Source organism: Microtus oregoni, unplaced genomic scaffold, assembly GCF_018167655.1.
Source record: "Microtus oregoni isolate MIOR12 unplaced genomic scaffold, Mior012 000060F_018, whole genome shotgun sequence".
NCBI classification, from domain to species: domain Eukaryota; kingdom Metazoa; phylum Chordata; class Mammalia; order Rodentia; family Cricetidae; genus Microtus; species Microtus oregoni.
This window is the reverse complement of record NW_024543853.1, coordinates 1-12,500: the sequence shown is the minus strand read 5'-3', so window position 1 is coordinate 12,500 and position 12,500 is coordinate 1.

Below are 12,500 nucleotides of genomic sequence, written 5' to 3'. Positions count from 1 at the left end.
TGAAGATCGGCCTGGAACGCTCCAGGAGCACCACAAGGATCACAAAGCAAGGCGCGTGCACACGAACCCGGTCGGGAGGGGCACGTAACACGGCACATCAGCCGACCCTCCCCCGGCTCGGAGGGAGGAGGGCCAAACAGACCCACACACGGTGGGCATAGCGAAACGCGCGACGGGGAACAAAGCCCCCGGCGCGCCTCACAGGAACCCCCACGAACCACAGCGAGGAGTGCGGGGGGGCTTTCACAGGGCTCAGGCCGGATAACCGCACCCCTGCCTTCCACACACCACCGGTAAAGGTGGGGAGGAGAGACGAGGGGCCCGCTGGCAGAACGAGAAGAGCGGCCGCCATTCGCCATGAATGTCCGTCCCTCGCCTGGCGCGGCTTAGGCCTCCGGCCCGAATGAACACAGGGCGAGCACACCACATCGATCAACAAAGCGGAACCGGGAAGAATCGAGCGAGAGATCACCACAGACCCAACACATGCCGCCAAAAAAAAAACAAAAAAAAAAAAGAAAACCCTTCACACACCTCCACACCAAAAAACAGCGGCGGGGGGTCAACCAGGGAATCCAAGAAAAGGTGTGCACTCGGGAGGCACATAAGGCAGCAGAAGGGCCGGGCCACCCTCAACCCAAAAGGACTCATGGAGACTCGGGAGCTCCACAAGCTGGGAAGGGGGTGAGAAAAAACAGCGCGCTCGGGAGGCACACGGGAGCAGAGGACCATGGAGGAGACTCGGGAGCTCCACAACCTGGTCCCCGCCCTCCCAAAAAAAAAAAAGAAAAAGAAAAAAAAGCACCGGGACGGTAAGGGAGAAAGAAGCATCGAGAGACGGGTCCCACCATCCAAGCAGAACGGGTGACAAGCCACGAAGCGGGGATGCCTGACACGCTTCACCACGGGCAAAAGAGCAAGGCAAGGAAGCCGGTCATCTCAAAAAGCCGCACAGGAAAAGCACACACGGGCCCAGCCCCAAAAGGCAGCGAGGCGCGGGCTGGGCTAGACGGGAAAAGTAACACCCAGTGAGGCTCAGAAGAGAGACCGCCACCTAGCGTCCTTTAATGTCACCCAATTAAAGGACAGCGTGTCAGCACCTATCTGCAGGTACAATAAGGACAGATAGCAACCATTAGAAGAATGACAACAGGTACGGGGAGTCATTCACAGACCACACAGAACTCCTGAAAGTGAGGCTGGGTGAAATGTCCCAAAAATGTCCCCATAAACAAGAGAACCGACCCTCAAAGGAACAACTGGTCGACCTCATAACCATGAAAGGACCGAGAGAGCGAGGTGGACATGTCAGAAAGCCGGGCGCCCAGCCTCCTCCCGGCCGAGGACCCTGCGACCAGCCGCTAGGAATGGAGAAGGGCAAGAAGAAAAAACTTGGAAAAAAAAAATCTCGAGTCCAAGAAACCGGGGACCAGTGAACAGGGGAGCCGGGACCACCACCCTCCTCTCGGCCTCGACAACACGAGGCCCGCCGCTGGGCTCTCGCAAGACCGAGGGCAGGAGAAAGGGGCGGGGTAGAGCTCCGAGACCCCAACGAGTCCGGACCAGGGAGGCGAGGAAGCCGGCACCACGGCCTCCTCTCGGTCTCAGGATGGCAAAGCCCGCCACTGAGGACCGAGGGTTCCTGACAAGAGGAAGAAAATGAATAAAAAGCTCCGAGAGTCCGGAACAGGGAGGCGAGAAAGCCGGGACCACCGCCTCCTCTCGGCCTCAAGATGAGGAAGTCCGGCACTGAGGACCGATGGTTCTCGCAAGAGGAAAAAAAAATGTCCGAGACCCCAGCGGGGAAGCCGGGATCAACCATCGCCTCCTCTCGGCCTCGGGTCGCCGGGTCCCAGGGCTCTTAGAAGAGAGAAAAGGCAAGGGAAAAGCAACTTTTAAAGCCGGGGTATTTCACCGATCCTGGGCCCGGGAGGACCCGACACCTAGCGGGGGTACGCGAACGACTGAAGCCTTCTGGTCGACCCGCTCGAGTCTCCCAGCACCCTCTCCAGCTGGTCCCGTCACTCGGTTCCATCCCCAACGCATGCACGCATGCACCCATGGGTGACTTCCGGCACAACCTCCTACACAGAGACCGTTCCCAAGCACGACACCGACTCCGGGACACACCCGCCTGCCAGGCCGGGACTCTCGTCACTCTTTCCGCCTCACAAAAGCCGTTTCGCCCCGTCCTCGTCACCGACCGAGGACCAGGAGAAAAAGGCCACCGCTAGGGGGCGCCCGACAACCGACCGCCATAGATCGCTCGCTCGCTCGCTCGCTCGGCCGCGGCGGCGGCGGCGGCGGCGGCGGCGTCTTCACCTTCTCTGGCGTGACAGCGTCCTCCCACGCTCACGCCCGGAGGTGGCACGGGCCCACAGCAGGACAGGGAACTCCCCTGTCGGTTCCCCCACCCCACCCCCGAACACGGTGAACGTGGGCCGGGCTGGACATTCGGGGCTACGAAAACGAAAGTACGACCGAGACCACAGGCAGCTAGGAAAACAGGCGAATCGATCGTTCGCTCGCTTGCTCACGGGAAACAAAGAGTGTGTCTGACAGGCCAGGGGCTTCTGCAACCATTAGGGCATGGTGAGAAGGAGGGACCGAGGGGGACCGAGGGGGACCGAGGGAGGCGGCAACGGCAGTTCCCTGCCATCTAAGTCTCCTTTCACCATGGCCACTGCTTGCTTGCTTGCTTGCTTGCTTGCTTGCTTGCTTGCGGTTCTTTTTCTTCACCCCACTCCCCACACCCTCAGCCCACACTTCTCAGACTAAATACCGAGTCGGAGAAAATTAAAACAGCCGTGGAATAGTTTTTTTTAAAAAAATAATAATCATAATAATAATAATGAAATAAAAATAGTTTTGAAAAAAATCCCACTCGAATTTCATTTCCGGGAATAATATCGTCATAGTGATGTGTCACTTAGGACAGAAAAAATAAACAGGTCACTTTAGTCATTTCTTGGAGAGGGTCTGTTTCCCCACCACGATGGTTCTCACTTGCTGAGTTGCTGAAGATGATCTCCTGATCCTCGTGTTTTCAGTTTCTGAGTGCTGCTGACATGACAGACATGGGCCCTCACACTCGAGTTTATGAGACACTACTGAGAGCGTGGAGCCCATAGGACAAGGCTCTGGCTTTCCCTTCCCCTCCCACATAAGCCAGATAGATAAATAAATAAATGCCCAGCAGCAGAAGCATGAAAGCAGCTTCTCAGACCCTTTAGAGCTCCTGAGTACTGGGGTTACAGTCATGGCAGAGGATATGACTAGGCCAGGGCTCCCTTCACAACCACCATCCAGGCCTGCCTGCCTGCCTGCCTGCCTTCCTTCCTTTTTTAAATGCCAGTTTACTAAAATTTTAGTTATTTTTAATTGCGTTGGGAGGCTAGAAATTTTTGGGTTTTCGGGAGAGGGCAGACATATGAAAGAAAGGAAGAAAGGAAGGAAGGAAGAAGGATCAGAGCAGTGAATATACAGGTACACAGTCCTTACACCAATGTTGACTGCAGATAGAAAAATAAGAGGAAGAAAAAAAAAAATAGAACGTCACCAAAAGGACAGCCTGGTCTATAAAAATGAGTTCCAGGACAGCCAGGGCTATTCCATGAAATTGGCTGAGTTCGAATCAGCAATTTCCCAACTCCAACAAGAATGTTTACTACAGGAAAGGCAACAGATGTACACATCAAGGAAGGCCAGTGGAGCTGTAGGCACACCCTTCACACCCTTTGAAACTTCTCTGTCCCAAGGTCACAGAGTTAGGAAAGGAAAATAACAACACGTCACTGAAGTCATTCCTAGGCTAGGCCTTCCTTCACAACCATTTGAAAGGATCAGAGCACTGAATATACACACGCACGGTAATTACACCAACGTGGACTGGAAAGACACCTAAACTAACAGAGACACACACACACACAATCCATAGCATTTGCTGCCTAGCAGATAAAATGAATGCCAGTGTCAGTAGGCACACCCTTCACACCCCTTGAAACTTCTCTGTTGCAAGGTCACAGAGTTAGGAAAGGATCTTGATCTTGAACTTTCCTTAATAGTGAGTCTGTGTGTGTATATCACACTCAAGCCAAGTACCCCTCAGAGCTCATGGAAGACAAAACAGAGCTCTAGAATAAGAGAGACGGGGGGGGGGGGGGGTTCACTCAAGAAAATGAAAGCAAAACCCTACACAAACCCTGGCACACAGTAAAATCAGTCCTATGAGGAAATTTGTAGCTCTAATTGCCTACTTTTTAAAAAGACTTCTAACCGGGTAATGGTGGTACACGCCTTTAATTCCAGCACTCGGTCTGGTCTCCAAGAGCTAGTTCCAGGACTGACTCAATTAGAGAGAACTAGAGAGAAACCCTGTCACAAAACAAACAAAGGAATAAAGTATTACATAAATACTTTATGGAAGAATAGATGGACAGATAGACAGACAGACAGACAGACAGACCCACACCCCATCTTCTGCCTTCTGAAGGTACCAGGCTCTCTCACAGGGGTCAGGCAGAAACGTAGGCAGTGTATGCGTGTGATATCAAGCAAGCCTATATGTGATATATAGGGTATGATAGGATAATGTCAGTATTAAATTGGGGTAGGTCTCAGGAGCACAAGAACCCAAATCTGTGCTGTACTCCCTGTCACCAGAAGAGGGCACTAGATCCCCACCATGTGGTTTCTGGACATTCCAGAAATTCCATCTCTCCAGTTCTCATCCTTTCATTGTTCCTCCTGCATGCCTACACCTAGTGAAAGAGTGGGCACCTTTCCTCCCTGCTTGTGTGTATCTGTGTCTGTCACAGCCTGGATAGCCAGAGTGCCCGCCACCTCTGCCTGAGATAGATGTGGCCGGCAGCCCTGGGGCTGGGGGAAAGGGAGAGAGAGAGTGGGTCCCCTGGAGAGCCTTGGGCAGAGGCTCTGTGGATTCCCTGGAGGAGGCCTGACCCCCTCTGAGGAGCCCATGGGGGAGGGGGAAAGGGAAGGTCAACCATTACAGTCCTGCCTGGCTTTTGCTTTGCTTTGCTTTGTTTTTGTTTTGTTTTGTTTCCAGGTACAGCTGTGACCAGGTCTGAATCCAGGACAGACTCCAAAGCTAGAGAGAAATCCTGTCTCAGAAAACAAAAAAAAAAAAAAAATAAACGAATGGATAGATAGCTACATAGCCAGACAGAGAGATGATAAAAACACCTCCAAGATCAGGGAGACCAAGGCAGGCAGATCACTGTGAGTTTAAGGCTCCCTTGTTCTGCAGATTGAGATTCAGGACAGGCAAAGTGACACAGAGAAACCCTGTTTTCAAAAAAAAGGTGGGGGCTGGAGAGACATGACTCTGCGGTTAAGAGTGCTGACTGCTCTTCCAGAGGACCCAGGTTCAATTCCTACCACCCACATGGCAGTCAACAGCTGTCGATAACTCCAAGATCTGACACCCTCAGATAGACATACATGCAGGCAAAACACCAATGCCGATAAAATAAATTATTAGGAAAATAAATATATAAAAGAGGTGTTTAGTGCATGCCTTTAATCTCAGCACCAGGAGGAAGAGGCAGATGACTCTCTGTGAGTCTGAGGCCAGTCTTGTCTACAAAGTGAGTCCCAGGGCATACAAGGGTACACAACGAAACCTTATGTTGAACAACCACAAATAAACAAACAAATAAAGAGATAATAACAATAAAAATATTTGAGAGTTCAAATAATTGACTTCATCCACAATAAAAGAATATAAAAATAAAAATATCAAATGCACTTGAACACATCGGCACAGGAGACCGCTTCCTAAATAGAACCCCAGTAGCACAGACACTGAGAGAAACAATTAATAAGTGAGAGAGACCTCCTGAAACTGAAAAGCTTCTGTAAAGCAAAGAACATGGCCAACAAGACAAAATGACGGCCTTACAGAATGGGAAAAGATCTTCACTAACCCCACATCAGACAGAGGTCTGATCTCCAAAATACACAAAGGACTCGAGAAATTGGTCATCAAAAGAACAAATAATCCAATTAAAAAAAAAATGGAGGGCTGGAGAGATGGCTCAGAGGTTAAGAGAACTGACTGCTGTTCTAGAGGTCCTGAGTTCAATTCCCAGCAACCACATGATGGCTCACACCCATCTATAATGAGATCTGGTGCCCAGAACACTATATATGTAAAATAAATAAATTAAAAAAAAATGGAGTACAGACCTAAACAGAAAACTCTCAACAGAGGGATCGAAAGACACTTAAATGTTGGGGCGGGGGCGGGGGGGGGTCATGCAAAGATGAGAACACCACCAAGTATAATAAACCAAAAACAAACTTAAAAATTAAAACACACTGCGAGTCACAGAAGCTTATCAGCTAGCTGAGACCACAGGCAGAGTTTGGGCTTCTGACACTGTGGCAAAAGGCCGGTTTCTGAAACCAATTTTTATAGTAGGGGCATCGCAGGGCGGTGGTGGCGCAAGCCTTTAATCCCAGCACTCGGGAGGCAGAGGCAGGCGGATCTCTATGAGTTCGAGACCAGCCTGGTCTACAAGAGCTAGTTCCAGGACAGGCTCCAAAACCACAGAGAAACCCTGTCTCGAAAAACCTAAATAAATAAATATAGTAGGGGCATCAAGCATTAGCTCTGAACAAAGGAATTTTATAAGCTTGCCCTGACCAGTCAACATCAGACCCTAAAGAGGGGAGTGAGTTTTAACTAGGCAACTATCATGAAATATGTTTCAAAGTAGATTTCTTCAACAAATGCATGACAGTCCTGTATGAGACCGTGCTGTAGCATGGTTTTATTTCAGTGTGTGTGTGTGTGTGTGTGTGTGTGTGTGTGTGTGTGTGTGTTCTCTGACTCTCTTGTACATTGAGTTTAACTTCAGATTTTATTTGTTTTTCTCAGTGTGCTCATGTCTGTCCGTGTGTGTGTGTGTGTGTGTGTGTGTGTGTGTGTGTGTTCTCTGACTCTCTTATACATTGAGTTTAACTTCAGATTTTATTTGTTTTTCTCAGTGTGCTCATGTCTGTCCGTGTGTGTGTGTGTGTGTGTGTGTGTGTGTGTGTGTGTATTTACGTACGTATGTGTGTGTGGGGGGGGGGTCACAATTCAAAACATTGTAGCAAAGGCCCTTTTTAGACAAGCCTCCAGGACTGCCTTCCTTTGTTTTTTTTGTTTCTTCATTTTCATTCTTTCTATCTGTCTTTCTTTAGTTCAATTTTAATTTTTTTGTTTTGTTTTGTTTTGTTTTTCGAGACAGGGTTTCCCTGCATAACAGTCCTACCTAGCTTTTCTGGAACTAGCTCTTGTAGACCAGGCTGGCCTTGAACTCCCAGAGATTCACCTGCATCTGCCTCCTGTGCGCTGGGAATAAAGGCATGTGCCACCACTGCCCACCCATTTTCAAGTTTTATTTAAATCTCTCAGTGTGCCTTTTGTATGTGTGGGAGACAGGGAAGGTATCACATTTCCAAACATTTTCATAACTGCACTTAGCACTGTTTTAGCACTTTTACATTTAATTTTGCTTTTATTTAAGAGTGTTTCCAGTTGTGTAGGACTTAGTTTAATTTCAATTTCTTAAAGAATTTTTTATAATTTATTTAACTTTAGATGTGCAATGGTGTCAGGGTATCAGATCATCCAGGAACTGGATTTACAATCACGTATGAGCTGCCATACGGGTGCTGGAAATGGAAACCTCTTCCTCAGAGCCACTGAGCCATCTCTTCAGGCCCTTAATTTTTTTTTTAAAAATAAATATATGTTTCTCTGGGTGTGTGTGTGTGTGTGTGTGTGTGTGTGTGTGTGTGTGTGTGTGTTTATGGGGTGGCTTTTTTTTAATTTTTACTTATGATTTTATTTTTTTAATTTATTTATTTATTATGTATACAGTGTTCTGTCTGTTTGTATGCCTGCTGGACATGAAGAGGGCACCAGACCTCATTACAGATGGTTGTGAGCCACCATGTCGTTGCTGGGAATTGAACTCAGGACCTCTGGAAGAGCAGGCAATGCTCTTAACCTCTGAGCCATCTCTCCAGCCCATGGGGTGGCTTTTGAACTAACCAAGATGACTGGTTCCATATCTGGCAGAGAGGCAGGTGGATCTCTGGGAGTTTGAGGCCAGCTCTTTGTTGACAAGAGCTAGTTCCAAAGACAGGCTCCAAAGCAACAGAGAAATCCTGCCTTGGAAATCAAAACAAGAACACAAACCAAAAAAAAATAATAATAATAATAATAAAACATAAATTAAATGAGAGAGAGAGAGAGAGAGAGAGAGAGAGAGAGAAGAAATGTTGATTTGTCGATTTACAGACAAGAAATAAGAAAAAACAAAACCATAATACAAAACCATAATGTTACCAAGATGACAGCCTGGTTTATATAATGAGTTAAAGGTATTATACAGAGAAACCCTGCACCAAAAAAATAATAATAATAAAAGAAGAAAACAGAAAAAAAAACAAAGGAAGAAAAAAAACAAGGAAAAAGGATGGAAGGAAGGAAGAAAAAACAGGTGTTTTCCTTTTTTTTTCTTTGTTTATCTCAGGTTATTTTATTTTAATTTTTTTTTAATTGCAGCAGCAGCAGTATATTTTGGGCAGCTGCCTAGCTGGGTAATGGTGGCAGCACATTTCTTTATTCTCAGCCCTCAGAAATCAGGAGAGGCAGAGGCAGGCAGATCGCTGTGAGTTTGAGGCCACCTTGTTCTGCAGTGTGAGTTTCAGGACAGGCAAAAGGACAGACACAGAGAAACCCTGTCTTGGGGGAAAAAAGTGTGTTTAGTGCAGGCCTTTAATTCCGGCACTAGGAAGCAGAGGTAGAGGCAGGGGCAGCTAGATCTCTGTGAGTCTGAGGCCAGCCTTGTCTACAAAGTGAGTTCCAGGGCAAACACAGGGAACCTCTATGTAGAAAAAACCACAAATAAACTAATAATAATAATAATAATAATCTAAGAGCTCAATTAATTGACTTCACCCACAATTCAAAAATAAAAAAAAAGAGTGTGTCTGACTGATCAGTGAAAGGACTATGTGGGCCAAGGGGCTGCCACAATTATGGCTTGGTGAGAGGGAGGAACTGAGAGAGGGAGGGAGGGAGGGAGGCCTGCTTTCTTGGGGTTCTTTTTTGGTAGTTGTGTTTGTACAACCCCACACCCCACTTCTCATACTAAATACCGAGTCTGAGAAAATTAAAACAGCCGTGGAAAAATTCCCACTTGGATATCTGTTCCTGCCCTGTAAAACAAGAACCACAACAAAAATATCCATATCTAAGCAGACGAATTAAGTTGTAGCCTCACCCTTTAAAGGTTTAGCAAGGAGTTCTAGCTGTTGGGAAGGGCTGGTGACCTTGAACTTTACTAGTCTCTTAAATCTGCCCTCTCACTTTTACCAGGTGCCCTCAGGGGACAGGAGTGGAGGCCAGGGCCCTTGCTACAGGAGATTTCCTAGATCACCTACAGGCGCTTAGGATTCCTTAAGACACACGATACAGGAGACACAGAGAAAAAAAATTTTTTTTTTTTTTTTTTTTTTTTCTGAGACCAGGATTCTCTGTAGCTTTGGCACCTGTCCTGGAACTGTAGACGACCAGGCTGGCCTCAAACTCACAGAGATCTGCCTGCCTCTGTCTGCCACAGAGAAAATTACAACAGCCATGGAATAATATGAAAAATTCTGATTTATGCCAGGCGGTGGTGGCGCACGCCTTTAATCCCAGCACTCGGGAGGCAGAGGTAGGCGGATCTCTGTGAGTTCGAGACCAGCCTGGTCTAGAGAGCTAGTTCCAGGACAGGCTCCAAAGCCACAGAGAAACCCTGTCTCGAAAAACCAAAAAAAAAAAAAAAAAAAAAAAAAAAAAAAAACAAAATAAATAAATAAATAAATAAATAAATATAATAAAAATAAAATAAAATGTTAAAAAAAAATCTGACTTTGATATCATTTCCAGGAATACTGATGCAGTGAATTATTTGGAGCATTTTCACTTCAGACAGAAAAAAATAAAAATGTCATTTTATTGATTTCTTTTAGAGGGTCTCTTTCCCACCAGGATGGTTTGCACTTGCTGGGTTTTTTTTTTTTTTTTTTTTAATATTTATTTATTTATTTATTATGTATACAATATTCTGTCTGTGTGTATGTCTGCAGGCCAGAAGAGGGCACCAGACCTCATTACAGATGGTTGTGAGCCACCATGTGGTTGCTGGGAATTGAACTCAGGACCTTTGGAAGGAGCAGGCAATGCTCTTAACCACTGAGCCATCTCTCCAGCCCCCACTTGCTGGGTTTTGAAGATGATCTCCTGATCCTTGTATTCCCAGTTCCTGAGTGCTGCCGGCAGGACAGACATGGGCTCACTATACATTCGAGTTTTTGATGCAGTACTGAGAACCTGGAGCCCAAAGGACAAGGCTTCAGCTTCCCCTGCCCCTCTGACATAAGCCAGATACATAAATGATTACCCAGATTTTATTTAAATCTCTCAGTGTGGCTTGTGTATGTGGGGGAGACAGGGAAGGTATCACATTTCAAAACATTTTCATAACTGCACTTAGCACTGCATTCTTTTCCGTTTATTTTACTTTTATTTGAGAGTGTTTCCAATTGTGTAGGACTTAGTTAAATTTCTTAAGGAATTTTTTATGATTTATTTAACTTTATTTTATGTGCAATGGTCTGAAGATGTCAGATCACCCAGAAACTACTGAATTTACAATCACTATGAGCTGCCATGCAGGTGCTGGGAATTGAACCCAATTTCTCTGGACGAGCCACGAAACTAGCTCTCCGGGCTCTTAATTTAAAAGTTTATTCATGTGTCTCTGGATGTGCCTGTGCCTGTGTTTGGTTTGTGTGTGTGTTGTGGGGGTGGGGGTGGGGGGTGGCTTTTGACCTCACCAGACAAAGGCATTCAAGAGCACTGGCTCCATATTTAGCAGAAATAGGATCTCTGGGAGTTTTAGGACAGCCTGGTCTACAAGAAAGGAGCTAGTTTTAAGAACAGTCTCCAAAGCAGCAGAGAAACCCTGTCTCATAAAGCAAAACACAAAACCAAATATACATAAATATAGATAGATAGATAGATAGATAGATAGATAGATAGATGACAGCTAGGGCTGTTACACAGAGAGACCATGCCTCAAGAATTAACTAATAAAAGAAGGAAAAAAAAAAGCAGAGAGCAAGAAAGCAAAAAATCAAGTAAGCAAGATGATAAAACACCTCCAAGATCAGGGAGACCAAAGCAGGCAGATCACTGTGAGTTTAAGGCTACTTTGTTCTGCACATTGAGATTCAGGTTAGGCAAAGTGACACAGAGAAACCCTGTTTTCAAAAAAAAAATGTGTTTAGTGTACGCCTTTAATGCCAGCACTAGAAGGCAGAGGCAGGCGGATCTCTGTTAGTCTGAGGCCAGTCTTGTTTACAAAGTGAGTTCCAGGGCACACAAGGATACACAAGGAAACCCCGTGTTGCAAAACCACAAATAAACAAACAGATAATAACAATAAAAATATTTGAGAGTTCAAATAATTGACCTCATCCACAATAAAAAAATATAAAAATAAAAATATCAAAAGCTCTTGAATGGGGGCTGGAGAGATGGCTCAGCGGTTAAGAGCATTGCCTGCTCTTCCAAAGGTCCTGAGTTCAATTCCCAGCAACCACATGGTGGCTCACAACCATCTGTAATGGGGTCTGGTGCTCTCTTCTGGCCTTCAGACATACACAGAGAAAGAATATTGTATACATAATAAATAAATATTTATTTAAAAAAATGCATTTGAACGCATCGGCACAGGAGACCGCTTCCTAAATCTAACTCCAGTACAGAATATCGTCACTAACCCACATCAGACAGAGGTCTGATCTCCAAAATATACAAAGAACTCAAGACATTGGTCATTTCAAGAACAAATAATCCAATTCACAAAATGGAGGTACAGACCTAAACAGAGAACGCTCAACCGAGAAATCTAAAATGGCTGAAAGACACTTAAGGAAATGTTCAACATCCTTAGTCATCAGAGATAGGTAAATCAAACAGCTCTGAGATTCCACTTTATACCTGTAAGGATGGCCAAGATCAAAAACACTGATGACAACTTATGCTGGAGAGGATGTGGGGAAAAGGGAACACTGCTGCATTGCTGGTGGGAATGCAAGCTGGTACAGCCCCCTTTGGATGTCAGTGTGGCGATTTCTCAGAAAATTAGGAAACAACCTTCCTCAAGACCCAGCAATACCACTTTTAGGTATATATGTAAAGGATGCTCAATTGTGCCACAAGGACATGGGCTCAACTATGTTCATAGCAGCATTGTTTGTCATAGCCAGAACCTGGAAGTAGCCTAAATGCCCTCTGACTGAAGAATGGATGAGGAAAATGTGGTATACTTACACAATGGAGTACTTACTACACAGCAGAAAAGAATAATGACATCTTGAATTTTGCAGGCAAATGGATGAAGCTAGGAAACATCATTTTGAGGAAAGTA